The sequence below is a fragment of the Oncorhynchus kisutch genome, linkage group LG16 (genome assembly GCF_002021735.2).
Source record: "Oncorhynchus kisutch isolate 150728-3 linkage group LG16, Okis_V2, whole genome shotgun sequence".
Lineage (NCBI taxonomy): Eukaryota > Metazoa > Chordata > Actinopteri > Salmoniformes > Salmonidae > Oncorhynchus > Oncorhynchus kisutch.
The window spans coordinates 16,542,014-16,561,025 of record NC_034189.2 but is presented as its reverse complement, the minus strand read 5'-3'; the positions used below and the strand labels follow the sequence as shown (position 1 = coordinate 16,561,025).

The following is a 19,012-nucleotide window of genomic DNA, read 5'->3' as shown; positions in this document are numbered from 1 at the left end:
ACTTCTTTAATGAAATAAGTCTTTGTTTTCTATCATATCTATGAATACTGACACACAGATCATCTTGACTTAATATAAATAGTGTCTGTATGACACTACTCACCATGACAGTGATAGTGACAGGGTCATGATGGATTAAGAAGTGGGGTCTGGAGTCCTCTCTCCCTGACACCAGTAGGGACCCTCATTCACTGTTGCTCCATTGATGGTGAGAGTGTCTCCTGTTATAGTGTGTCTGCCAGACTGGGATACTACATTATCATTCCTGTCTTGTACCACTTATAGCTCCAGATACTGTAAGACCCTCACTGACAACACTTCAGAGTGACTTTCTCTCCAGTGAATGCAGGGTTTGGCTCTATAGTCAGAGTAGTTTTGGAAGTGTGTGAAATAATGCACAAAACATCTGGATACCTGCCTGGTAATTCACTGATGCTGTAACATGTGATAAATATATTTTACATATGTGACTCCATTCAGTTAGAATTTACAGTGTATATGTCGTATTTAGATTAACTCTTATTGGCTCTGAATTTACAAAGTCCAGATTGAAGACAAACAGTGACCTCACCAGTGATGATGATGGGGAGAGCTGAGCTGCGACATGACTTCTGCTGGGTCGATCTCTCCTCTCTCCTCCCAGCACACCTGTACTGACCAGCCTGGTCAGGGAGAGAGATGTGATGGTTTTTCTGGTCTGAATGGGAGGCTCTTCATTGTTTCTGAACCAGCGGTACGTCCAGTCTGTGTAGTCTGATATGTCACACACCCGCAGAGTGACTGTCTCTCCAGGGTAGAGGAGACCCTGTGGAGTGACTATCTTCACTAAGGCTGTAGGCAGAGCTGTGGAAACAGTTATATGAGACAAATGCAGAGAGCAACAATCTTTCCAAAGTAGGATCTGACTTCAGGAAGTAGTACGGTAACTATTATTTTAGATATATAAACTATATATGCAAAAGTATGTAGACACCCCTTCAAATCAGTGGATTCGGCTTTTTCAGCCGCACCCGTTTCTGGCGTGTATAAAATCAAGCACACCGCCATGCAATCTCCATAGACAAACATTGGCAGTAGAATGGCCTTACTGAAGAGCTCAAGTGACTTTCAACGTGTGACACCGTCATAGGATGCCACCTTTCTAACAAGTCAGTTTGTCAAATATCTACCATGATAGAGCTAACCCAGTCAACTGTAAGTGCTGTTATTGTGAAGTGGAAACGTCTAGGAGCAACAACGGCTGCAATATGGTAGGCCACACAAGCGTACAGAACGGGATCGTCGAGTGCTGATGTGCGGAGCTCATAAAATGGTCTGTTCTCGGTTGAAACACTAAGTACTGCATTCCAAACTGCCTCTAGAAGCAAACTCAGCACAATAAATGTTTGTCGGGACATTCATGATATGTGTTTCCATGGCCGAGAACCCGCACACAAGCGTAATTTAACCAATACAATAGAGCAGGGTACAGTTCAGTAGAACACAGCACAGTAGATTAGTTTACAGTACAGTACAATAGAGTAGGTAGAGTACAGTAGAACACAGTACAGTAGAGTAATTTATAGTTGTAGTAGTTTTTTGGTCAAATAGATGTCAATGTTTGGGTCTTGGAGGGTTGAAGCCCCCCCCCCCCCCCCCTGTTTGTTTATACATTTCAACTACTCTACTCTTTTTCCTGAAGTGTCCACTACCCACATGGTGGTCCTTTGTATCACAGTTGGTATTATGGCACATGCAACATTAACATGTAGATGTGATGATAATGTAGTTAGAGCACCAATCTTTCCAAAGTATGAACACCACACTTCTTTAATGAAATAAGTCTTTGTTTTTCTATCATATCTATGATACTGACACACACAGATCATGCTTGACTTAATATAAATAGTGTCTGTATGACACTACTCACCATTGACAGTGATAGTGACAGGGTCACTGATGGATGAAGAAGTGGGTCTGGAGTCTCTCTCTCCCTGACACCCAGTAGGGACCCTCATTCACTGTTGCTCCATTGATGGTGAGAGTGTCTCCTGTTATAGTGTGTCTGCCAGACTGGGATACTACATTATCATTCCTGTCTTTGTACCACTTATAGCTCCAGATACTGTCAGACTCTACTGAACACGTCAGAGTAACTGTCTCTGTCTCTCCAGGGAACACAGGATTTGTTCTACAGTCAGTGTAGCTTTGGGCAGACCTACAGAAACACAAAACATACATTTTTAAAACAACTAAAAACAGCATCTTAAAATGGTCAGTGTACAGGACAGACTCCTCTCAATAGAATACAGTGTGTGTATAAACAATTACTCTGTACTAAACATATTTAACAATATGTTTGTTATTGCTTTGGAGTTTGGAGACTTCACAGAACAACACTGTACCAATACTTTAACTAAGAATTCTGACACAATATAAATAGTGTCCATCTTTATGACAAAACACAAAAGTAACTCACCTTCTACAGTGAGAGTGACAGGATCACTGGTTGTGAAGATGTGGGTCTAGACACTCTGTTCCCTTCACACCAGTACTGACCCTGGTCAGACTCAGCAGCTCTACTGATAGTGAGGGTGTCTCCTGTTATAGTGTGACTGACAGACTGGGGTACTACATTAAAATTCCAGTCTTTGTACCACTGATAGTTCCAGCTACTGTCATACGTCACTGAACACTTCAGAGTGACTTTCTCTCCAGTGAATGCAGGGTTTTGCTTCACAGTCAGAGTAGAGTTGGGAAGAGCTGTGAAAATAATGCACAAAACATCTGGATACCTGTCTGGTAATTCAGCTGATGCTGTACATTGTGATAAAAGTGTATTTTACATATGTTGACTCCATTCAGTTAGAATTTACATAAATGCATATAAAGGCAAATGCAGTCAGAGCAACAATCTTTTCAGAGTAGGATCTGACTTCAGTAAGTAGTACAGTAACTATTATTTTAGACATATAAACTATATATGCAAAAGTATGTGGACACCCTTTCAATTAGTGGATTCGGCTTTTCCAGCCACACCCGTTGCTGACATGTGTATAAAATCAAGCACACACAGCCATGCACTCTCCATAGACAAACATTGGCAGTAGAATGGCCTTACTGAAGAGCTCAGTGACTTTCAATTTGACACCGTCATAGGATGCCACCTTTCTAACAAGTCAGTTTGTCAGATTTGTGCCATGATAGAGCTAACTGTAGTCAACTGTAAGTGCTGTTATTGTGAAGTGGAAACGTCTAGGGGCAAGAATGGCTGCAATGTGGTAGGCCCCCCAATGAAAATTGTCTGTCCTCGGTTGAAACACTAACTACTGCGTTCCAAACTGGATACATGAGTATCTGTTTTGAAATTACATGTTATGTGATACTGACTATAGTGAACTTACCAGTGACACTGATGGTGACGACAACAATGGGTTGTGACCTCTGTGGCCGATCTGTCCTCAGCCCCTCACATCTGTACTGACCAGCCTGACCAGTCTGAGTGATGGGGATGGTGATATCTATGGCTTTACTGTCTGACTGGGAGGTGTGGTTTGTCTCTGAACCAGCGTACGTCCAGTCTGTGTAGTCTGATATGTCACACTGCAGAGTGACTGTCTCTCCAGGGTAGAGGAGACTCTGTGGATTGACTATCTTCACTGAGGCCGTGGGCAGAGCTGTGGAAACAGTTATATGAAGACAAATGCAGTCAGAGCAACAATCTTTCCAAAGTAGGATCTGACTTCAGTAAGTAGTACAGTAACTATTATTTTAGACATATAAACTATATATGCAAAAGTATGTGGACACCCTTTCAAATGAGTGGATTCGGCTTTTTCAGCCACACCCGTTGCTGACATGTGTATAAAATCAAGCACACAGCCATGCACTCTCCATAGACAAACATTGGCAGTAGAATGGCCTTACTGAAGAGCTCAGTGACTTTCAATGTGACACTGTCATAGGATGCCACCTGTCTAACAAGTGAGTTTGTCAAATTTCTACCATGCTAGAGCTAACTGTAGTCAACTGTAAGTGTTGTTATTGTGAAGTGGAAACGTCTAGGAGCAACAACGGCTGCAATATGGTAGGCCACACAAGCAGACAGAACGGGACCGCCGAGTGCTGATGGTGAGGGTGTCTCCTGTTATAGTGTGTCTGACAGACTGGGGTAGTACATTATTGTTAAGGGAATTTTTATCAATAATGACTAATTATGTATACATTTCAATCAGGACTGACTAATCAGAATACTATTATGTTACTGTATATGTACTAATCAGAATACTATTATGTTACTGTATATGTATGCATTTTCTTTTTAATCCTAGTACTGAATATAATGTGTGTAAATATAATCAAGAATTAGAACAATGACTGTCTGTTCCTTGGTAGAAATGAATTAACTATATCGCCAGACTGGCTAGAATGCTTATCTACACAGGCTGACCTTGGCTCTAGGCGAGGTGGGAAGGCTTGAGAACTATAGAGCCTTTCTACCAGTGTCAAGAAGAGACGGAACATTTAAAAAATGCTGATGTCATTTTCAGTTTATAACCTGTGATAAACTGTATCATGTCCAGTAATCTCGAGAATAAACGCAGCTGGTTGATTTCAAAGGCTGGTCTCTGTCCATTTATACAAATAAGGGTCATACAAACTCTTATGAATTGACAGAGTGATTCATTTTAATTGGGTATTAAAACAGAGGAATATAATTCCTGTAACAATTGGTCCTTCGAACGCCGGAACTAAATACCCGTCTCTGCCATCTGAAGGTACTCACGCTGAAAATCGTGCACGAGCGGGTTGGGTCCCGTTATTTAAAGACCTGGCCTCTGAATTGAGGGAAAAGACCAGGCCGATGTACATCTCAGACCGACAGGGACAGTGACTAGATCCAACGAACAGTGCTTTTCCCAGTCGGCGGCAAGGTCAGTAGCCTTTATTCTCGAATTTGGGAGGAATTATTTAGGATATTTTTGATTAAATGTTCTAAAGGAGTTTGGATTAATCAATGATAGGTGCTTGAATATCCTGAACAAATACAATGGGTTTCTACTTTGTGTTTTAACCAAAATCGATAGGAAGGAAACAGGTCTGAAATTGACCTGTGGTAAGGTGCACAACCATAAATAAACTAGAGCTTAATAAATCATGGTTTGCAAGCCAGAAGGTTATTAAGGAGGGATATAGTACGTATTGTTTGATAGGACGGGTCGTTCTGTACAAATAGGATAGCCATTAATTCAAAAGACATACCTAAATAAAGTTTTAACCTGAGTAGTCTATCTGTTTATGGGAAGTAGTCTGACTATGAAGAAGTAGCAGATAGATATATTAAAACAGGTGAAGATAAATAAGGCTTGGTGAGAAGGCAGGGTAATTCTAGGCGAACAGAAAAATTGAACCTGTACAATGCTGAAAGAAATTCATGTCCAAAGAGGAGGAGAGGGAAACTTAGTCTCGAGTAGTGAGATATGAGATATTAACGTTGAAAGTCCCAAGGAGAATATCATACGGGTGAAATGTAAAGTCCGATCAAAGTCAAATCTATGGACGAAGTTTCCAGAAAGGAGAAATACATATAGAAACCCATACACATTGATTATCATTAAAGAGACACAACACATAGTCAGACAGAAAGAGCAACTAAAATAACTGTGTAAAGATAAATACACTTACATAGGTCATAGAAATATATACACAGACAATCATGAGAGGCATATTCGCCCGAGATTAAGACGGGATATTAAATAGGTGCTGGGGGATAGGACGGTGATCTTGTAATAACTAGGCGTGGGGAGACAGGAAGGGAGTTATATGCGGACAAGATAACTTGAATGGTCATTTGAATTGTGGGAGTATTGATCATCGTTCCGATTCAACAAATAGTACTGAAATATCCAAATGAGGAGGAGAGGGAACCAAAATCTAGAGAAATGGGATAAAAAGCCAAATCTATAGACAAGAGGTTCCATGCGAGAGGGAAGCCTAAGTAATAGTGGCGTGAGATAACGATTATTAGCGTTCTTTAAAAGCCCTCTGACACAACAAGAAAATAAGATATTTCTATGGATTTACGACCCCTGGGCTTATAGTTGTATAGGTAAGACCTAATATCTGATTCAACAGTCAAAGCTATTGATAAGGTTTCCATAAAGGAGAGAACACAAATAGAATTCCAAGGAGGTCCCGGAACTAACGGGAGATTACCGTTATAGGAGAACAAAGAGAATGGAAGGGAGGCGTTCCAAAATCTGACTCAGACAAAGAACCTGAATAGAAGCTGATATTACTAAAATAGTCAGGAAGGGTTTTAAATTAGGACGATTTTCTGAGAATTCTCGGTGTCGAAGTTTGCGACTACAGACAATTATAATAATATAGTTATTGGTGGGGAAACTCAATCATTTCAATAGCGGGACACTAAAGGTTCGTATTTCAGCTTTGAAACCGATAGACTAAAATTGATTTAGGTTGTAATTCATCTATTTGTATGTTTTGCCTGAAAAAAATACGGTCGCTAGTGTTTGTATAAGATATGAACTGAATGTTTAATGTGTTGTTTAGATTTAATTGAAAGAAGAATTCATTCAAAATAATGGCAAGACAATTTCGATGTAATACGCTATTTTGCCCAAAATGATCTGCTAGAATAATGTATTGAGATGGGGAGTCGTATTTAAATAAATGTATCATAGAAGAGAAGTCACCTAAACCTGGTTAAATGTAGGGAATAACGGAGAGATACGATACAGTTTTGTTCCACCAGGATGATATATATTTTTTACGAATCGACTGACATACGATAAATTTAGCACAGAACATGGTACGTTTAAATGTTAGGGTATAGAAAGTTGAGAAGTTTGGTTGGTTTTACTTTGTTGATAGAATTTAAAGCAGAACTCAATCTGAATAGGGAATATATATTTTACAGAGACAGGCTGACTTGCGGCGTCATTTTACCTTGGTTACACAACACCCTTCCTCAAATGTAAACAGAGATAATGGGTTGTGGCATTTAGAGGGAAATGCGTGCATTATAGCTTTGAGTTACTCTTCAAAAGTGGCTAAAAGTTCCAAATACATTTTTTTAAGGAGCTGAATATCGTAAGGATAGTCTGAAAAGATGCTACAGCTAGCAACGGAATTGCTAGGCATTCCATTGGGCTATATTGGACTATAAAATAGGTAGAATAGTTTAATCGTAAAAAGTTGTGATTGTTTTCCCGAGTATTGATTTTTGGTTAGGCAACGCCAGTGAATTCGAACAAGAAGTTAACGTATTCTAAAAACATTATCTGTTTTCATTACGGGGAACAAGTAAATGTCTTATCTTAAAGGGACAGTGCACGTTTATCACAGTGGTTTGAGTGTATGGCAGTGTATAAAATATTTTGGGGCGACAATTTGGAGATAGACTGAATGAGTTACATGAAACATCGAGGGATTTAAAACAAATGATGTTAAGGGATTATCATAATTATTAGTGTTCGTTTATTGTAGTAAACGTTTGGGTTAAGGGATTACCCTGTTCTCAGAGACAAGATATCTTAAAGGGGGTACACTCACATATGGAAATATTAGGAGTTTTAATTAGACAAGTGAATAATGTATTGGGAATAGAATCGTAATTAAAATGCTAAGTCAAAGACGAGACAGTTACTTAAATCAAATAAATTATAAATAATAATGAAGAGACAATTACGATATATTTATGCCCATTGAAATGTTCTTATAAATTCTGCGAATTGAGAGATGAGAGATGTTGATTGATGTTGTAAATTCTAATTCAGGATTCAACAGATGTGATAAATTAGGTTTGGTTTATCGAACCGTACTACTGTTGCTGCAGACATTATTATTTACTATTCATTGAAAGTCGTTGCGGCTCGGCTCTAGGTTGAGCACTTGTTGATGACATCACTTGCAAGGCACTTTTGTCGCCACGGAAATGATGTTGTGACTGGGGGTAACGGAGAAAATTGTTTGCTGACAAAAGTGTTTTGTTTATTTGGTTACTGGTTATGGTCTATTTAGGGTTTGATTTAACTTAATTAAACATTGTATTCTGGTGTGTTTAAGTGGGATTCCTTATTCCGGGACGGATGGAAGTTATCTAAAATATGTAAATTGAAGGAGCCATGGGAGAATGCGTTTACATTTTTATTAAATATCTGGGATTAAATTACGGATTTCTTACACTGAGAAAATTGACAACATTTGCGGCAGAGGGAAAAAGTAATACATTGGATAATAATGTTGTCTGGTTAATTGTATCTAAGGGTAGCATGTTCATTTAAGTAAACATATACATTGACGTTGTTTAAAACTTATGATTAATGATTTGAGGTAAAGGGGAATTATCATTAGGTTTAGTTTATAGTTCACTTTTGAGTTTCTGAATCAAAGTAGCATAGTGAATGCTAGTTAGGCGTTTTGAGTTCTTCTGGTAAAATTGATGTTTAGGTGTCTCACTTTTAGATGTTTCCTGGGATTATAATCTTGGGGAGAGTGGGTGAGATTGAGGCCATAAACGACCAAATTGAAAAAGACCTGGAAGTGTTGTTTATTCATTAAGCTTTGCAAATATATACACATAAAACATTTGTTAGGACTATTTGTTTTAGTGCAAAGGTATTTTAAAGAGGCACGCTCACATATGGAACTTTATGAGTTTTTATTTCATGAGTTTTAATTACATTTTTTATTTATTTTAAGGATAAAGGGTACTTTAATATGTCTAATGTAGTATGGAACATGACTATAAAAGGGTGGTATGACCTATTGACCTTATCATGGCTATCTTTTGGGGTCTGATCAGCCTCAGGGGAGAGCCATTTGTATAATGAATTTGTGGTCATTTGTGTTACTAGGTAAATTAATTATAATGGAGAAAGTGTTTCAGGATTCTGTTTTACAATATTAGCTGTGAAGTTTTTGATTTGGCTATTATTGATTTGGTATTACAACAGAAAATAGTCCTATTTATCATTGAGAATAAATAGGGGGAGATAAAACATGGTCATTTGAGGTTTGGACAGGACACCGTATTAAGCCAATAGGGCAGGAAATGACATAGAAAAATACGTTTCAGTTCTTAGGGGTGATAAATTACTGTAGATAAGGTATTCCACACACTATGCAACATATATTAAATTATTAATGAAACTGATTTTAAGGTTAATTCATGTTATTGTCAGATAAAATACTGTGGATCCCTGAAGGAAAAAGCTTATTAATGTAGGAAGGATTTGATATATTTAGCATTAATTTAGGCTTTGTTTGACTATTAGGAAGTTTTTATTGAATTAGTATTAAATTTGACAGGAATATATGACATCTGTGATGATTTAGGATTTTTGTAAGGATTAAGATAGATTGATTAAGGAAATGTAAGGACTTTAGAGATTGCCACTCAGACATGTTTTTCTAAAATCAATGATTTTAGATAAAGTCGAACAGTGAGACGCTTAGTGGTATTTGAGAGATAGGAGAGAAAGGGGTTATTGTTTAAATCGGTAAATATATATATTTAAGAACATATATAAATAGCACAGATACTTCTTAAACTAGATAAGACACTTGACAGAGAATTGATACAGGATTGATATGAATGGATGCCCAAGGGAGAATTGGACATACATGATAATGACAGAATATAAGGATAATTTACTAATCCTACCTAAGTCATTATTTAGGGTAGATAAGGTTGTTACCTGGGCAGAGCCAGGTATCAAAAGGGGGATGGGTAAGTTAGTGGCCTATTGGATAATAAACTAATAATATATTAAAAAAAGCTAACAAATAGGCATAGAAGTTAAAGATATAATCAGATAAAACATATGAGAAACTGTTTGTTAACCAAGCCTGTATGTCCAGGATTTTATGCATTACAGGTGAACTACAGGTGAAGTCACTCAATCCAGTCCCAGAGGCTTGTTGGGGGGACCATACCAAGGACTCCTGGTGACAGCTAGCTGAAAGAGCTACCCGGAATCATATCACACGGCGGGAGGGTAAGACACAGTGACACTGTCGAACAATAAACAGTGTTCGAGAGGAGAACTGGAATTAACAGAATTCCGGGGGCCATCTCTCGAATGCAGATATCCTTTCTGTCTTTTCACCCCTGTATTTGTTCATAGAAGTGAAGGTGTGTCTGGCTCTTGCTAATGATGTGTTCTCGGGGAGAGGGTGGGGCTTCACATGGGCGCTGTTCGTCTGAGCTGTCATATCGTGGGTGCCATATTCCTGATACAGCACGTCCCACCTGAGTATGCGGAGAGTGGTAATTTGACCCATGGTTTAGACGATGAGGATTTGTTCCAAAACAAGCATAAGAGATCCCTAGATCTGGGTAGACAGGAAGTTAGAGTAGAGGTTGGGAAGGATCTCGCAATGGAGTTTTATGTAGACCAAATGGGGTCTCTAACTACATGGCAGTCTAGGACTCTGAGCCATTATGGTATATATCTGTGCAGGCCCCCATATTGATCATGGACACAGGTCATAGCTCATATGGAGAGAGAGGGCTATATGAATCCACTCACCCAGTATGTTAGGAGGTGGAGTATAGTGAAGGTGAGAGTTTTTGACTGTAATCCGGAGAGAGGGATGTATTGCATAAAGATACGCCTTACCCTTTAAACAGTAATGAAGGACGATCTAGGGTTGCGGTATGATGGATATGACCAGTTTTTGGTCGACACCCTAGTACGGTTCCGGGTAGAGGAGGTTAGGCCAGTATGGTAAAGCTGTTCACGAAAGCAGGAATGCCAGATAATGACAGTTGCATTGATTTGCACTATTTATATCCACAGGTTCCTCCCTTTACAGTGACTGGAGGAGATTATTACCGTTTGGCCCAGTACAGTACTCTTGGGAAATGATGACAGGGCGAGGTTTTACCGGCAGATTGGACAGGATTATGCTCCCTTGTACATTTGGGAATGCCTTTCACACTCATTCAACACCAAGACATAAAGTTAGCCTAACGGGAGAAAAGAGCTACTCCACCTGGGTCTTTTGATGAAAAAGTATATATTGATAACATTGGGGTTCCACGGGGGGTGCCAGATGAGTTCAAAGCAAGAAATCAGATCCTAGCAGGATTAGAGTTTAGCATTTCCGGGTGGTCTACTCTCAATAAGAATGTGGACTGGATTAATTATATTTATTATAATCAACAGCGCTTTATTAATTATACCAGAGATGCTATTAAAGATTTGGCAGAACAGACTGAAGCTACCAGCCTGATGGCTTGGCAGAATAGAATTGCATTCGATATGTTATTGGCTGAAAAGGGAGGGTTATGCATGATTTTCAGGACCATGTTTGTGCTTACATCCCAAATAACACAGCTCCGGACGAATCAGTGACCGAAGCCTCAGCTGGTTTGAACACCCTGGCTCACGGTTTGGCAGAAAAATCTGGGGTGGATACTTATCTGACTAATTGGTTTGATAGTACGTTTGGAAAATGGAAAAATATTATGATCACTGTATTATGGGCTACATTCACCTGTGTGACTGTTTTAGTTTTATGGGGCTGTTGTCTAATTCCCTGTGTACGAGGCCTTATTTACAGGACTCTGGAGAAATCGATGACAATAGATGGTGAGGTACCAGCCGATTCCAGGTTCTGACCCATGGAGTGCTGAATGCATGTCTACAGAACAAGTAGACGAATCTGGATCCTTCATTTCCGGGGAACTTATGATTGACGAGACCATTTTTGATATTTAGGGAGGTTAGGTTGTATCTTGTTTCAATATTAGACTGTTTATTTATCAAGATTGTAATGAAAATCCTGATAAGAAGAGTTAGGATTCTGATGTAGGCCTAAAAAACAGTCAGTGCGAATGCAAGTAGTGGTTTATGTTAAGTGATATATTGATAACAAGAAATATTTTTAATAAAAATAGAATTAGGCTTTTTAATATTTCAATATAACTACATATGTGATTGGATGTATATTATTTAAGCAAAGGGTGGATGTGTTAAGGGATTTTTTTATCAATAATGACTAATTATGTATACATTTCAATCAGGACTGACTAATCAGAATACTATTATGTTACTGTATATGTACTAATCAGATTACTATTATGTTACTGTATATGTATGCATTTTCTTTTTAATCCTAGTACTGAATATAATGTGTGTAAATATAATCAAGAATTAGAACAATGACTGTCTATTCCTTGGTAGAAATGAATGAACTATATCGCCAGACTGGCTAGAATGCTTATCTACACTGGCTGACCTTGGCTCTAGGCGAGGTGGGAAGGCTTGAGAACTATAGAGCCTTTCTACCAGTGTCAAGAAGAGACGGAACATTTAGAAAACACTGACATCATTTTCAGTTTATAACCTGTGATAAAATGTATCATGTTCAGTTCTCACAAGAATAAATGCATCTGGTTGATTTCAAAGGCTGGTCTCTGTCCATTTTATACAAATAAGGGTCATACAAACGCTTATGAATTGACAGAGTGATTAATTTTAATTGGGTATTAAAACAGAGGAATTTAATTCCTGTCTTTGTACCACTGATAGTTCCAGATACTGTCAGAATCAGTTACTCTGAAAACGTCTGTCTCTCCAGGGAACACAGGGTTTGGTTGTACAGTCAGTGTAGCTTTGAGCAGAGCTGCAGAAACATACAACATATGTTTTTAAAACAACTAAACAGCATCCTTTAAATGAGGCCCACTTTCAAGTGGTTATAAGAACGGAGGCATTGATCTGGACTGGGTGTTCTCCATGTGTATTTCTAGTCAGTGACTCCTCCCCCCTGTATGTCACATCTGAGAGTGACAGACTCTCCACTGAATATCTGGGAGCTGTTGGGGTGTATGGTCAGAACAGCCTTCGACACTCCTGCACAAAATCAAAACAGCATGATACAATTCCCTTACACATGTTATTTTAGGACACTCAAAACATGTCCAGACAAAATCAACTTTAAAAATCACAAATAAAGAAATATGAGTAAGCATTAAGAGATGGAGTGTTGATGAAGAGAACAAATATCTACCATCATCATCTTCAGAGTGTCCAGAGTTGATGTATGTATTCAGCACTAAAACAAAGAAAGTCACATTGCACAAATATTAGCTTGAAATAAATAACAACATGCCATATTAAGGTTAGTGATTACCAAATCTGTCATGTACTTTAATTTAAAGGTGCAATCTCTGATTTTGACATAGATTAATAGCTATTCCTCCTTGACCAGTATAACTTTTAATTGCCTCAGCTTATCATTACAGAAAAAAACATGATTTCACGTTTGAAATGTCCATGTTTTGCATTTGTGAAATATAATTTCACGTGTGAAACCATGTAACTGAATTGAATGACTACTGACCCATAACACTCACTTCCGTCATTATGAAGTGCTTCGAGAGGCTATTCAAAGACTCAATCTGGGTCCTGGACTAAATGACACGCTGCCCTCTGCTGGTGAAGGTAGGCAACATTACCTCCTCCACACTGATTCTAAACACGTGCGGCCCCACAAGCATGTGTCCTTAGTCCCCTCCCTTACTCTCTCTATTCCCAAAACTGCATGGCTTCACACAGTTCCAACTCATCATCAAGTTCGCTGATGAAATGGCAGTAGAAGGCCTGATTACCAACAACGACGAGATGGCCTACAGGGAAAACCACCTCTCCCTCAACGTCAGCAAAACAAAGGAGCTCATTGTGGACTTCAGGAGGAACCAGGCATCATCATCAACGGGGCCATCGTGAAAACTGCAAAAAATATCAATTTCCTTGGCGTGCAATTCTCTGAGGAGCTTAAATGGTAAAGGTACACGGACACCGTAGTGAATAACACACAACATTGACTCTTTAACCTCATGTGGCTGATTCAATTTGTCCGGTTCCTGAATGCCCTCACAGCATTCTACAGGAACACCATCGAGAGCATACTGTCGGGCTGCATCACAGCCTGGTATGGCAGCGTAGCCTAGTGGTTAGAGCGTTGGACTAGTAACCGTGAATTGCACAACTTTCACATGTGAAAATCTAATTTGCTATTTTACATGTGAAAATGTTGTCATGTGTAGTTTCATTTTACATGTTGAAATGTTGCATCTCCATGTCACATTTACTTCACATGAGATCATGTTTTCACATGTTGTCAAATATTTTCACTTGTGTAGTTTAATTTGATCTTATGTTGCTTTTAGATGTTGTCACATGTTATCACAGTAACTTCTCATAAGATCATGTGAAATTCAGGTTGTCACAACTGTCATATCCCATCATAACACAAAATATACTGTTATTTTATGACAATGTTTGTTAACAATGTCAGTGTAAACAAACAATGTACATTAATTCCCCTAGCCTCATTCTTCATCCGTTTACAACAAGTGGCAGCGTGGACGTTAAGTGGTAGTTTAAATGGCCACTGACTCACCATGTCCTGCAATCCTAATTTAGTACCATTTACTAATGAGCATTTAAACTGTTTTATCAATAAGGTATAAAACACAAAAAAGCTAAAGCATGAAACAATCTTAATTTACATTAATGTATTCTTTATTTTTCAATCTAAGGCTTACTATATCAGTTTATTAGTGTTCACACACAAACACACTCACTCATGTGGCAAATGCCCAAAAAGTTCAGACCCCTCCCTCAGTGCCCGGTCCAGATCAAGAGCCACATTTATGGGCTCTAAGAACAACTGTTGACTGGGGAATAAAAGAAGAAACTGCCACAACAGCATGCGACCAGCAGAGGGAGCCAAATGCACGGAAACTACATGTACTGGGCATTAAACAAGAACCAACCTATAGGAAGACTGAGGAGGAGTGGTATGAACAGACCTACCAAACCAACGCCCCAACGGAAGAATACTTATGGGCATCAGTGCTGAAGGAACTAACATTGGACTAAGTGCTACATAACCTTGAGCACACGGCAAAGAAAAGTGGCAAGGACATATTGTAATGGCACACTGTGTTAAGATAGATTGCACTCCCGAACATCTTCCCCCTAACTGAGTGTCTAAAAGAGGTATAAAAGGAGGAGAGATCAGTGCCTCGGCATGATCCTCAACCCATATGATTTGGACATCATAGAGAATCATCAGATTCTATACTCTATACTATACTATGTTTGTATTGACTACTTTGACATCAAGGCACGAGCAAACTATTGACTGGTATATCTTAAGAATTGTGTTGTACACTGGAAGCTCACACCACTTAAAAAGAATAAGAGAACAAAGTTGTGAAAGAGAGAACTTCACCCCTCAACAGCGGGAGGCGTAGAGAACTCTTGGGAGCAACAAGTTCCATCTTTGGTGTGTCAGTGACAATTGCAGTTTGGCAAGATTGAAAAAGCCCAGAAATAAGTAAGCCTCGTAGTAGCCAAGGGTCGATAAAAGGGAATCAATTTCTAAACAGTTGGCAGTAAAAAGTGTAACCATAGGAAATTCGGACTAAATAAGAAATTATAGTATTATAAACAGCGGAGGCCAAAATATTACTACTCTTATAAAGAGCAGTTTGGGGAAGGACCAAGGGAATAGAGCTTTAAGGTAAATATATAGCTATTTGCTTTGTTTAAGAGTTATAAGAAGTGTGTTAAGCAAATTATATTTGGAATATTATTTGGCATAGCATAGCACATTAAGGATTGATTGAGCATTATTGATGTATTAGGACTGTATAACCATTGAATTGTAATAACGTGTATAAGACAAAAAACAGAGTGACTTAATAAAAGCTTGAAACTTTGACAACTAGGCCAGATTAACGATCTGGAGAGCAAACGCCTTTGACACTCTCACTGAACAGAAAGTGACCCTGGTTATAGGTTAAAGTGATTGCACTAGAGAATATTTCATTGTGTGGACAATAATATATCTTTGGGAAAGTCAAATACATATAGCAATACTAGTTTCCAAGTGACTACTAGCTGACAAGCATAATAACTAACAGAAAATAAGTTATTAGGTATTGATATATAAAAGAGGAAGACACAAGGTAAGGGAGTATAGGAAGAATCTATAAACATAAAGTAATAAAGTCCTCATCTATCCAAGGCCCCATACTAGACCGGGAAATAAGGGAGTGACAACGTGAACGAAGGAACAAACCCAACTCACGCGAAGGGCCATTACGAATACATGGAAGGGTTGGTAGGGCCGCACGGCAAGGCCCTTGTTACACCGAAGTGACTAAAATCCTAAAGTACTCTGCCTAGCCAGAGGACGGGATAGAGGCTTTTGCTGCAGGCAAGGTGTGCTCCATTCTGTCTTGACGATGATCTCTGAACTACAGTTCTTCTGACAAACCCCTCTACTTCCTATATGATGATTAGTTCACGCTAGATGTCGACCGATTAATCGGAATGGCCGATTAATTATGGCCGATTTCAAGTTTTCATAACAATTGGAAATCTGTATTTTTGGACACCGATTTGGCCGATTTTTTAAATATATTTTTTTTACACCTTCATTTATTTAACTAGGCAAGTCAGTTAAGAACACATTCTTATTTTCAATGACGGCCTAGGAACGGTGGGTTAACTGCCTTGTTCAGGGGCAGACCGACAGATTCTCTTTTGTCTTGTCAACACTCATCAATCTCTTAGTACAGTTTACTATATCTGTAGAGACGGAACTCTCAACCATTTACAATATTCACAACTTGATACTAGAACACATCCAACAAATATAGCATTTTGCATTCATCGTCATTGACAGCACATTTAGCAACCACTGAGTTAGAGCAACTCTTTAGTTCCTGAGTGGTGACCTGGTTAAATGCTCACCACACCACCACACCATCTGCTATACAATCTCAGGTTCTCACAGAGATGCTACTTCAGTGTAGGGTGGTCATTCACCCCCACCTCATATACAGATATATGATCTTAAATTAAACTATATGTTCACAGCAAAATAATCCTGCAGCACCCGGATTTAAACATTTAGTCCAACATGTTGCTTGATTGGTGGTTAGGCTATGAGCTGGCCAAAATGAAAAGTGCAATACTGTTAAAATCTGCATTTCCTGTGGTTAACGACAATTCTTAGCAACAAAAGAGTGACCAAATTAAGATCCTTCACCTGTAGACCTACACCATATTTGCTGCTATCCAACTTTAGTGTAATTTACTAATAAGTATTTGCACTGTTTTATCAATAAGGTACAAAACACACTAAAAAGCTAAAACATGAAACTGTCTTAATTTACATGATTGTCCTATTCCTTTTTTCCATCAAAGGTTTAGTAAATCAGGTAATTAGTGTTCATACACAAACACACTCACTCAGTACTTACAGAGTAACACACAGATCAAGGTGGACTCCATTCTGTCCTGCTGGAACTCTGAACTACAGTTCTTCTGACAAACCCCTCTACTTCTTATACGATGACAGACGGATTAGTTCACGCCTCTTTACCGTCACACAAAGAAATAGAGAGAAGCATTCTACAGAAATGTACGAAGACTGTGAAAAAAAAGAGTAACAGTTGCTGGTGAGTTTATTTTCTGACAAACATCTTGTGATTAGCTACATGGACTCACACTGGTTCCTTCCTCTTTATTGGATAAAAGGAGGGTGAAATGAGAATAGATACCTGAGATGACATCAGAGCTTGCAGTTTGATATCATAATGTGCAGATGGTTGTTTCATCTCTCCACCCACAATGCACAGATAGATAGCTGGATAGATACTGACTATAGGCCCCCCTTCAAGCCTAGGGTGCTAACCTCAGTTGTTCCACTTAGCCCAAATAGACATCTTCACCCCCACCTCCTTCCCCCTCCTCACTCCCTGTCTTCACACACACTACTGCTTAGTAATAGCCTGTGTCAAAACCACAGTCAGCTAGCTAACTTATTCATTACAACAAGAACAGTCCCCATGCTTGCATCAGAGAATGGTGAAACGATGCTAAAATAGTTATTGCTATTGCTTCAAATCCTATTGGGAATCAATTTAAATAAATAATACACACCACTTTTATCATCACATTACTCAACACTAGTGAGACTCATGTTGCCTACGGAAGGCCTACAGTATATCGAGAAATATGACGTGACTCTCCACCAATAATTACATATAGAGGATTGGAGGATTCTAAATTAAAACCAAAACCTGCCTCATGGGTCTCCCGGTGGAGACCGGCACGGGTATCTGTAGCAACGCATTTTGCATTGCGATGCGGTGGAGAGGGTAGTAAGTTTTAAGTTCCTCGGCATACACATCACGGACAAACTGAATTGGTCCACCCACACAGACAGAGTGGTGAAGAAGGCGCAGCAGCGCACCTTCAACCCCAGGAGGCTGAAGAAATTTGGCTTGTCACCAATAGCACTCACAAACTTCTACAGATGCACAATCGAGAGCATCCTGTCGGGCTGTATCACCGCCTGGTACGGCAACTGCTCGTCCCACAACCGTAAGGCTCTCCAGAGGGTAGTGAGGTCTGCACAACGCATCACTGGGGGCAAACTACCTGCCCTCCAGGACACCTACACCACCCGATGTCACTGGAAGGCCATAAGGATCATCAAGGACAACAACCACCCGAGCCACTGCCTGTTCACCCCGCTATCATCCAGAAGGCGAGGTCAGTACAGGTGCATCAAACATTTGGTTTTACTGCTAACCTACAAAGCATTACATGGGCTTGCTCCTACCTATCTCTCTGATTTGGTCCTGCCGTACATACCTACACGTACGCTACGGTCACAAGACGCAGGCCTCCTAATTGTCCCTAGAATTTCTAAGCAAACAGCTGGAGGCAGGGCTTTCTCCTATAGAGCTCCATTTTTATGGAACGGTCTGCCTACCCATGTCAGAGACGCAAACTCGGTCTCAACCTTTAAGTCTTTACTGAAGACTCATCTCTTCAGTGGGTCATATGATTGAGTGTAGTCTGGCCCAGGAGTGGGAAGGTGAACGGAAAGGCTCTGGAGCAACGAACCGCCCTTGCTGTCTCTGCCTGGCCGGTTCCCCTCTTTCCACTGGGATTCTCTGCCTCTAACC

General features: G+C 39.4%; 1 protein-coding gene and 1 long non-coding RNA gene across 2 annotated transcripts in view; both read right to left on the bottom strand.

Annotated features, from left to right (window-relative positions):
• LOC109906211 (basement membrane-specific heparan sulfate proteoglycan core protein-like) overlaps positions 1 to 19,012 on the bottom strand; it is a 258,730-nt gene that overhangs the window by 198,578 nt on the left and 41,140 nt on the right. The gene's annotated exons all lie outside the window — the stretch shown is intronic.
• On the bottom strand, positions 12,464 to 17,398 carry LOC116353959 (uncharacterized). The gene is made up of 3 exons (XR_004203360.1): positions 17,297 to 17,398; positions 13,024 to 13,068; positions 12,464 to 12,866 (listed from the first exon to the last, which is right to left on the bottom strand). It is a non-coding gene; the product is annotated as an uncharacterized LOC116353959 (long non-coding RNA).